Source organism: Phoca vitulina, unplaced genomic scaffold, assembly GCF_004348235.1.
Source record: "Phoca vitulina isolate PV1807 unplaced genomic scaffold, GSC_HSeal_1.0 scaffold3, whole genome shotgun sequence".
Lineage (NCBI taxonomy): Eukaryota > Metazoa > Chordata > Mammalia > Carnivora > Phocidae > Phoca > Phoca vitulina.
The window spans coordinates 26,159,487-26,170,120 of NW_022589706.1; the positions used below are offsets into that span (position 1 = coordinate 26,159,487).

Below are 10,634 nucleotides of genomic sequence, written 5' to 3' on the forward strand. Positions count from 1 at the left end.
ATTTAACCCGTAATTTCTCAGCTAGATTCACTTGCAAATAAGAAGAAATCAAGTTCTTTTTTTTTTTTTTTAAGATTTATTTAGTTATTTAGTTATTTCTTCAAGAGAGAGAGGGCTTGCGCACGCACACATGCAAGCAGGAGGAGGGGCAGATGGAGAGGGAGGGAGAGAAACACTCCCCACGGAGGGCGGAGCCCGATGCAGGGCTGACACCACCCCCCTGAGATCATGACCTGAGCCCAGACCAAGAGCTGGATGCTTAACCAGCTGAGCCACCCAGGCGTCGCGAAATCAAGTTCTTTTTAAACTCACTGAGATGACTCTACGACATTCATGTCTTATAGTGAGAGTGATAAGATTAAATGACAACCTGAATAAACACAGAGGGAACAATTACCTTGTTCTCGTCCTTATCTCGTACCCCCGCGGCCATTCAGTATCAGCGCAGAGACTGGTATTTAGCTTAAGGTACCTAACCTGGTGCCAAGAGAATGTCGGGACTAGTAGATATTCTAGCTCCCCTCTTCTCCCCGGTCCTCCTACCCCCAATCCCTGCCCCCACCCCGAGTTCATCTTCAAATGTTAAGCCAAGTGAACGTGACAGAAACATCAAGAACCGACTCTCAAACGGCCACTTGCCTCGTTCTATCGCCTATTTCCCTGCGAGGGACCTGACCCCGGCACGTCCGAGGCAGGGGGCCGAGCGGGCGCTGCCGGTACCGGCCCGGGGCTAAGCGCGTGAGCCGCGCGCGCGCACGGAACCCTCGCAAGCCCCCTAAAAGGCACGCTCTCGTCACTCCAGAGTGGGGGCACTGCCGTCCCAAGAAGGTAAGGTCGCAGATGGCCGCAGGCGCCCAAAGGCCAAATCTGTACTCTTCGGGCAGGTTATCCCAAAGCAAGAAAGAGGGGCGGGCGTGCAAGGGCGCTTCCGGGGAGACGCCGCGGCGTGCTGCCGGCCGCCCGGCTCCCAGGCGCCTCTGGGGCCGACGCCAGGGCCTGCGTGCCCACGTGGCTCTGTGACTCCCCTTCCGTCTCTTCCTGTGAATGAGTGCAGTAGCCCCGGGGTTTTGTGGCCGTCGTCGCCACAGAAACTCAACGCAAACGAGGGAAGACAAACGAGGAATGGCCTTGGCACGTTCCTAAAACTCCGAAGGGCAGCCGGTCCTCAGGGCCCACGGAGCCTGGGGCCTGAAAGCCACCAGGCCTGCCTCTCTTCCCCCCCGCGGAGGTGAACGTGGCGCGCTGGGAAGTCTCTTCCTTTCCTCGCGCCGGTTTCCACACGGCGGGGAACATGGCCGCCCGCGGCCCCTCAGCCTACAGCTTCGGCCACTTCCTCCAGCGCCCGCGGGCGCACATCGCAAAGGGGCTGCATCTGGCCAGGGCACGGGTAGAGGTGTCCCGGGCCCGCTTCGGTCCAGCCCGGCGGCAGCCAGGGCAGCCAGGCCCACGGCTCGGCTCTCAGAGGGAGGCGAAAAATTCCCCAAAGGAGGAGGCCCCCTTCCCAGAAGGGAGGCGTGCGGGCCTCACCGAGCCTCCGCCGCCCCTGCGCACGCTGCCGCCTCCCCCTCAGATCTTTTGCCTCCCCCTGCGCTTCCGCCTCCTCAAAACCTGGACCCTTCCCCAGCCTCTGGCTCTTCCGGGAGGCGTTGGACTCTGTGGTTCACGTCCGAGCAACGCACTCCCGGGCTCAGCGCCAGTCTTGCACAAGGCTGGGTGCCGGGCCACTTCCTGGGCTTCGCTGGCCAGCTGTGGTGCGACACAGGCACGCGGAGCCTTGACCAAGTCACGACGCGGGGCCGCTTCCCATGGCGGCGCCCTCGGTCGGGGCCGGACGTGCAGACGGCGGCAGGCACCACGACCTTGCGTGCTTTTCTACCCCTTGAATAGCCCTGTGAGAGGTCCTTCTATAGATGAGGACCTTGCGGCTCAGAAAGGTTAGGGCACTTTCCGAGTGGCGGAGCCGGGATTCAAACTCAAGAGCAAAGTCACATCACTTCCGTGACGGGACTCGGGGCATGGAACTCCGTCACTCCCACCAGCACGCAAGCTAACACTCGCGGGGACACGAGCTCCCGGGTACGACACTGGTCTCTGATGAGAAAGAAAATAAAGAAATTGGCAGAGTCAGGAAATGGGTGAGGAAAGACCCAAACTTGCACTTTTATGCCCACAAAAGAGCTAATGATAGTCTTTCGCTTTTAAAGGTAGACTTTTGTTCACTCATTCATTCAGCAGATAATCATGAACGCCTTCTGCCCGCCAGGCCCTGAAAAAAGACCGACAGACGATCCTAGAAGCCACGCTCCCTGCAGTTCTCCCATTCGGCCAGCAGAGGGGGCGAGTGCCAGCTCTGTGCAAGGCAGAAAACCCAGCAGGTCCGGACACCTGCTGATCTGGGTGGCCCAGCTGGGCTGGCCCAGAATGCCAGGGACAAAGCAGTCCCAGGCGTCCTTTCAGGTCTTTGGAGAGACAGTTAGGGGCCCCCGGGAAGATCTAAGACCAGTCCTGAAGAACGGGTCTGGGAAGATGAGGAATGTGCAAAGGAAGCCCTCGGTAGAAACCTATTCCACCGACAAAAAAAGGGTCAGAGGATCCAGAAACTGGCAAGGACCTCAGGTGCAAAACAGTCCCCTTTGACCACAGCCAAGCCCTCGCTGACCAGGACTGAATCGTGGGACCCCACTTCCTAGCCTCTAACATTCTGCTGTCCTCAGTGGGAGAGAAGGAAGGGTTCTTCACCTTTCTGTTATACCAGATTAGGGTGGAAGATGCCTAAGATACCAAGAGTGAGTTGAGAAGGAAGTGCAGGAGCATACAAGCCATGGACAGTCGGCAAATTCACTCGGGACCTGTCGGGACCGGGAGAGAGCTGAACGAATTATTCAAGCTGACGTTGCAAGGGTGGTGCTCTGCCTCCCTGTAGAACAGAATGGCTGCAGGCACAACACGTCCACTGCTCGTTGCTCCCCTAAAAGCTGAGAGAGACGTGAAAGCCAAGTGACTCGGCCCCACCCACTCTGCAGGGCACTTGTGCTAGAGGATCAAAAGGCTGCCCAATTAGGGGTGCGTGGGTGGCTCAATCAGTTAAGACTGTGACTCGATTTCGGCTTGGGTCATGGTCTCAAGCTTGTGGATTTGAGTCCTGCGTCAGGCTCCGCGCTCAGCACAGAATCTGCTTCAGTTTCTCTCTCTCTCCTTCTGCCTCTCCCCTCACCATGCTCTCTCTCAAATAAATTAAAAAAAAAAAAACTGACCAATTAAGAATAAACCCCATCACGCCGTGACCCCTTCTGACTAAAATGAGGAATTTGGGGGGAATTTCTAACATTCTCCCTATTGCATACATTCTGGATTTCTTGGTTTTCATGAACTGAAATGATAGTCAGCTTTTCCACTTCCTTAACATAAGCCCTTACTGATCATCTTATTTTCAAGGCAACAACAACAAAATCCCAGGAAAATTTAAAACCCAGATCCAAGGAGGTACCAGAGCGAACTTTGCTGTGTATAAATTTTGAACATTCTAACCGGGACATAAAGGAAAGATGGCATGCAGACAATGACAAATGACTCATCGTTAAAACTGAATCACATCACCACGCTGAGGGGTGGGGAACAAAGGAGCTGACCTAAGCCCTGGGCACCCAGGGTTTTTGCTGGCTGCTGTAAGGCGAAACAACTAGATGAACTGTACACACACACTGTGCTCTAGCTGATACATTTGTTTCTCCCAGGGCTCTGTATTCAAACTTTATATGTATGCCAGGATTGAACTACGTAAAAATATTTTAGACAGTAAGAACCAGGTTTTCTCCCTGGAGACCAAAGTTATAAACGAGGAACGCAGGAAGTTTAGAATGAGCTCTATGGAGCTAGACCCCAGTCAGAGTACCAGTCCCAGCTCAGGTTTGTTCTAAAGACAGAGAAAGGAACGAAGTGTGTATACACACGGGGTAGTAGTGTGTGTGTGTGTGTGTGTGTGTGTGTGTGTATGCATAGAAGCCTAGAAGCAGTGAGGTCCCTGCTTCCATGAGCACACCTACTATCCTGAACTTGGTTTCTAAACCCAATTCTACAGTAAAGAGGAACAAAGGCTCCTTGGTTAGTGGTCAGTTCTAGGGCTGAGGCAAGAAAAATGCAAGATGACAAGATGAGCCTGGAGCATCTTGAGTTCCACAAAGTGAGAATGAGCCAAAGGGTAAAAGAAAAAGGAAGAGATGAAGAGAGGAAGGGAGGGAGGGAGGAAGGAAGGAAAGAAGGGAGAATAAAGAGCATGGAGCCCTATCAAAAGGACACAGACACTAACCTGAAAGAGCGCCCCACCACCACCACCATAGTCATAACTGTTGCAGGCAAGATCCACCAGTGGATGGTGTCGTGGGTTCAACTGTGTTCCCTAAAAAGAGGTATTGAAGTCCTGACTCCTGGTTCCTGTGAATGGGATCTTATTTGAAATTGGGGTCTGTGCAAATGTAATGAAGTTAAAATGAAGCATCCTCAGGGGAAGAGCAGACAAAGGCACACACACAGGAAAGACAGCCATGGAAAGACAGGCAGAGATTCCGGGAGCGAAGTGGCCACAAAGCAAGGGACGCCAAGGACGGCCAGCAGCGGCCAGGAGCTCAGAGAGAGGCATGGAACACATTCTCCCTCAGGGGCTTCAGAAGGAATCAACCCTGAAGACACCTCAATCGCAGCCTTCTGGCCTCCTAAACCATGGAAGAATACATTTCTGTGGTTGGGGGCCAACCAGTTGGTGGTAATTTGTTACATAACCCTAAGAAACTAATACAGATGGTAAAATTAATAAGTGAAAACTTAAGCAGAAACAGGATATTGGCCTAATCTCAAAGGATCTCCTCTCAAATGTTCACTGCAAAGGAAAAGACCAAAGTGAAAGCTGGTGGCCACGGCCTCGACCAAATGATCAAGGCTAACATCACTGGTGACAGGCATGGACATGACGTTCCCGTTACGGGAAGGGCACATGGCCTCTGCGGATCCTTTCCATAACACAAATCCCCCATCAAATCAGGAGAAATAGCCGGCAGACTGAAGCTGACGGGCATTCTACAAAATTACAGAAGGCTACACTGTAAATTATGGGATCATGAACCCCAAGAAAAAGAGGAGGGACCATCACAGCTCAGAGACCAGACAACTAACTGCAATGGGCGATCCTAGGTCATGATCAGCACAACGGGTGGGATCCGAACAAAGAGGTGGCTTGCTTAACTGGTAGTATGGTACCGGGGCTTCATTTCTTAGTTTCGATCGTTGGTCTGCCGTGATGCGAGATGTTAACACGAAGGGAACTGAGGTGAAGGGCACACAAAAACTCTCTGTACCGATTCTGTAACTCTTCTGCACATTCAAAGTGATCTCCAAATTCTAAAAATAATTATCAGGGGGTGGGGAGTGGTGTTACTGAGGGGAGGGGGGAGGAAGTGGGGATTGACATCCAGTGGGGATCACTGGTCAATTCAGACCTAAGAGATGAGGCACGGTAACATGAGGCTCAATATGAATCGTGCCACCACAATCACATTTTCAGTAGACAAGGCACCAACAGGGTGAATCGTTCAAAAAACAGCACAGTGTGTTTAACGTTTTTATTTTTAACTCTGCTTTGGTAGTACAAAAGTTGTGAAAGTACAAACCAGACAGTTAAAAATACTATTGACACTCAAAATGGTGAAAAATTTCCTTTACAAATTTTTACATCAAGGTTGCAGCCAACTCACTCATTCTACCAGAAGACAGCCCATCATTAGTGTTTCGTATAGTAAGTTGGTTGTGGACCCCCAGTCCTTCCACAGAAGGAAGAAAAACACAAGCCCTGTAAACATCAGCTGCTTTGGGAACACTTAAGAATTCTTATTAGTAAAAAGCTTATGTGTTAAAACATTGAATGCTTAACTTTTGGCATGTTTGGAAGCCAGCCAGACAAAAACTGCTCAAGTATTAGAAAATATTTAAAACGTACTCTTGGTATAAACACAATTTTAAATATTTTTCAGTATTCTCTTGCCTGTTGTATTGCTATAAAAAAGTGCTCTGACCTGAATAAAATTAAAAAATAATTAAAGCTGAAGGAATATCTTACATTTTGTCCCTCACCATTTGAGGGCATTATACTTTTCAAGCCAAAAATGATGCCTTTTTTTTTTTTAAACTAAAACTATTGGTCTAGACTGCACATATAGTATTTACACTAATACACACCCCCAAAATTCTTCTATTGCTCCTTTCTGGACTTTAGCGGAATTTCTCTCCATACCGACTTCCCCTAGTCCTCTGTGTAGATGTATGGACACACATGTACAGCTCTTACCAGTTGTCAGAAAAAATTCACGTGCAATTGAACCTACCATTCATTTCAAAGGTTGGAAATTTGTGGTTTGATGCCAGAAACAGAACGGAATGAGTAAACTGACAGTAAATACTTGAAACGACATTTTTATGGAAATCCTCTTTGGGGGTGAAATGAGAAAGATGCTCTTTCTCTCTGAGATAACATCAGTGCCCCCAGGCACCACACCCACACTGACACGGGGGCACCTGTAACTGGACGCTCCTGGCCCCCCGCCCCCGCCGGTCAGAAATTCGCCACTATCTCTGCCTCTGGTTCTTGCGGGGGTTTCGTACACTGTATAGCTAAACAAATAAATACATAAAAGTGGGGTTTTCCAGCCTTCCAGGGGAAATGCGACCCTCCAGAATCTTTTCAATAATGAGCCTCGGTTACAGGATATGAAATAGGAAGTGCCCTCGGAAAACATGCCAGAGGAAGGTACAGGCCCATTTTACGTCGGAAGTTGGGTGTATTTGTTTTGTTTTGGCCTTGGGTTGTCAAAACAGGCGTTTTGTTGTTTTGATTTTAGTCATTTTAAACTACTGTCCCCCTTTATTCAATGGACAAAGTAAGAACTGCTTAGCGCAAGTTTAAAAAAAACATACTCTCAATATTTTATCAGTGACCAAGGAGTGGCATGGTGGCGGCGAGTTAATGTTGACTTCTTGGTCCAAGATTCAAAAGTCTGGCATCTGGTTCCATCTGACTCCATGACCAATTATTCAGGGCTAGACCAGACTATCTGCAAGGACCTTTCACCCCCACTGAAGTTTCATCTTTATCTTCTGTAACAGTTAAACTGCAAGAGGATCTTCTTGCAACCAGTTGCAAAATGAGACCTACGGGTTGGGAGAACAGAGGCGCGTGTGCGCACAGATGTGGATGCGTGCACGTGCGCGTGCATGCATGCGCACTCACAGTCACTCACACATCAACACCCCCGAGCATCAGCTCAGAGTGCACACGAATAGTTCCACTGCACAGAGGGATTGTGCTGGAAAAACTGCAAGGTGTACCAAGGCCAGGGAATGGGGATTGGGAGGTACGGTGGTTGGGGCAAATTGAAAAAATGAGCTCTTTTCTTCACTGGAAATGTAATAAATTTTCCATCAGACTTTTTAACCCAAAACCTGTTTCCAAGCAAACTGAATTCTATATCCAGCATAGCACAAATATTCCCTTTTAGCTTTTATCCCCATGTCTGCAGACTCCGCAATAGAAACTGTATAAAAATTTTTAAAAATCCCCCAGGCAACTTCTTATCTTGTAAGTCTTCAGTGTCTTAGAACTCTTCAAATCAAGTCACCCCTGCAAGAGAAAACACAAAGGTAAAGCTTTCCAGAAGGTAAACATCATATCACATATTCACCTGCATGGATATTTAAAAACACAGAGGAATTGTAATCTTTCCTCACCCCATCTCACCCCACCCCCCTGTTTTCCTTCCCCATCCCCCATTTCTTCTAGAATTCAGTCTAAAGAAATGCAAGTACCACAATTTCAAAAGGACCTCATTATCAAGGTTTTATAAACCAAGAAAGAAGAGAATTCGAGAGCCACAGTGGACTAAGGGTATCAGTCCGTTTCAACAGGAGTTTCTCAAGTGACCGACTAGTTGAGCGCTCTGCCCTGAGTCATGTATCCCTTCTTCCCGGGAACGTGTTCTTTAACTCCTCGGCCACATTCTGCCAAGTAAGGAGCAGTAGGGTGAACATGCTCAGGCACAATGAAAGCTCTATGTGTCAGATGAGGCATCCTTCCCCAGCCACACCAGACAGAGTTAACTCTGGGTCTCTACGGCCTCTTGGCTGGGGCCTCAGGGGCCAATAGCAGGAGCGCAGTGACGAGATGCCTGATCTTAGGTGTTCCTTGTAACTCAAGGGCGGTGTTGTGGTTTTCAGTTCTAACAGCCGGCCCCTGTCACTGTCTACATTCTCCTTACAAATGAAGGCCCCGGGTAAACTTGGAAAACAGTTTTTTATTTTCCAAAGCTGTTTTCGATTGTTGTTGTTTCTACAAATGTCTCATCTAAGGGACAGACGGCTGTGTACCCGATTACGGTCCTGTCTGGAAGCCGGGGATCACTCAGGACAGGACTGAGATTCTAGCGCTGCCTCTGTGTGGAAGCATGCACGACACGCAGGCCACCCTGCACCAGGTTAAGGAAGGAAGCATTTTCCCGTCTGCCGACAAACGCTAAACAAACCCGCATGAAGCCAACTTGCAGGAATACAAGAGCAAAAAGTCAACAGAGATATCTTGATTTACATGTTACTTTGTATTTATTTTACAGCTCCTTCTTCAGGATCTAGAGTGTGATATTATCCTTTTCTGTCATTCTGTCATTTAGAATATTGATCATAGTTATGAGAGAGAGACAGAGAGGAAGAGAAAGAAATTGAGAGAGAGAGAGAGAGATTACCTAAACTAGAAGGTTTGGGTAAAGGATCCTTAACCCCTTCGCTAAAAAGGAAATAAAACATTGTCCCCTAAAACAGCAAGCATGCAGTTTTTAATTATGAATGGAGACAATAATTCTCTGCCCTGCCTTGCTACAGCCTAGCGCGGCCGAAGCTCAGATTTGTGCTGTAGAGCCGAGCACAAGCAAGTCTGGGAAGAGTTTCATTTGAGAGTTGATGAGTATGAAAGATGCTAGCAGGGGGAAAAGGGAGGAAAGCCAGAGGTGGAGAAATAGAAAAATGGTCCTGAAAGACAAAACAGTAAAAAAAGAAGAGCGAATTTTCAAAGCCAAACTTCAAACTAGGCCATTATCTACAAAAGAGGTGTTCAACTATTTTTATATCTCCTCCTTTTATCATCTGCTCCCTTAGACCTAGATTTTTTTGCATCAAGGAAAACAGGAAGGTCAAGGGCGAGGAATGTCAGGCCTAGAATGTAATGTTCCATCACAGTCAGTTTTTGATCCAACGGAGAACTTCCCATTTAAAGTTCTTTGCACAGATTTAACCGACTTTAAAGAGCGGGCAAGACAGAGGGCTGGGCTAGGGAAGAATCTGGAGCAAGAGGCCTGGATTCTAATCCAGACCCCATGACTAGCTGTTGAACCTTTGCCCGCTCTGGAGCATTTCCTCAAAGGGGTGTTGGTGGTTTTACAAAAAATGATCTATGTACGATGCTTAACATGGGGCTAGCAGTCAGTACGCTCCCAAAGCTGAGTCATTTTGATCGTTCCCCTCATCCAACTGCCCTAAACCATCATGCTGGCTGCAACAGCTGCCTTCCGAGGCGGATTAAAACTGCACTATGTGCAGTTTGAGAGAGGAAGTGAGAAATACAAGTTTACAGATTTAAGTTAACCTTTCTAAAAACCCTATTAAAGCCACGCAGCACCGGAGGTGCAGTTCTGGGCTCTCCTCCTTCAAAAACAAGTGCTTATCAAAAGGCAGCACTTTACCAGCATAGCTGCTACCCATTTCCAGGTAAATACCTCTTTTATCAGAATGACAATCCAGGGGAAAGAAGACACCACATAGTCTGTGGCTTGTAAATTTCCAGCTGTGACCTTAAGGCTGGGGCTGGGTTCACAGGTGCATTTCCACGTTGTTAAATTTCTCCTCATCGCGTCCGACAGTTGTGAACATACCCACATTGATAAACAAACACAGACTTTTAAATGGTATTTAACACACCACATTAATATTAAAAGGTGCCTTCCTTAAGGCCTTACAGCAGTCAGAAACCATGTGTGGCCTAGCATAAATGCCAGGGCAGGCCAGCAGCAGTGGGTGGGCTGGGAGAAAATCCTCCACCCACCCCTCATTCTCAGTTCCCATCACTATGGGATCCACCATATCGAACAAGTCGAAACTCTCTCTCTGGGGAAATTTGGTGATTACGGTCTTACACATGAATGCTCAAGCTGAAAGAAATTAAGCAAAACTTCCTTACATTTTTTTTTTAATTTTTTTATTGTTATGTTAATCCCCATACATTACATCATTAGTTTTAGATATAGTGTTCCATGATTCATTGTTTGTGCATAACACCCAGTGCTCCATTCAGTATGTGCACTCTTTAATACCCATCACCAGGCTAACCCATCCTCCCACCCCCCTCCCCTCTAGAACCCTCAGTTTGTTTTTCAGAGTCCATCGTCTCTCATGGTTCTTCTCCCCCTCCGATTTCCCCCCCTTCATTCTTCCCCTCCTGCTACATTCTTCTTCTTCTTTTTTTCTTTCTTAACATATTTTGCATTATTTGTTTCAGAGGTACAGATCTGAGATTCAACAGTCTTGCACAATTCACAGCGCTTACCAGA

General features: G+C 48.1%; 1 protein-coding gene across 2 annotated transcripts in view; it reads right to left on the reverse strand.

Moving 5' to 3' along the window:
* Positions 1-5,598: 5,598 nt before the first annotated feature.
* RELL1 (RELT like 1) overlaps positions 5,599-10,634 on the reverse strand; it is a 68,718-nt gene continuing 63,682 nt past the window's right edge. For both annotated transcript variants that reach the window (XM_032400171.1, XM_032400172.1), the window contains exon 7: positions 5,599-7,663. The gene's annotated coding sequence lies outside the window, so the exon portion shown is untranslated. The remainder of the gene's footprint in view (positions 7,664-10,634) is intronic.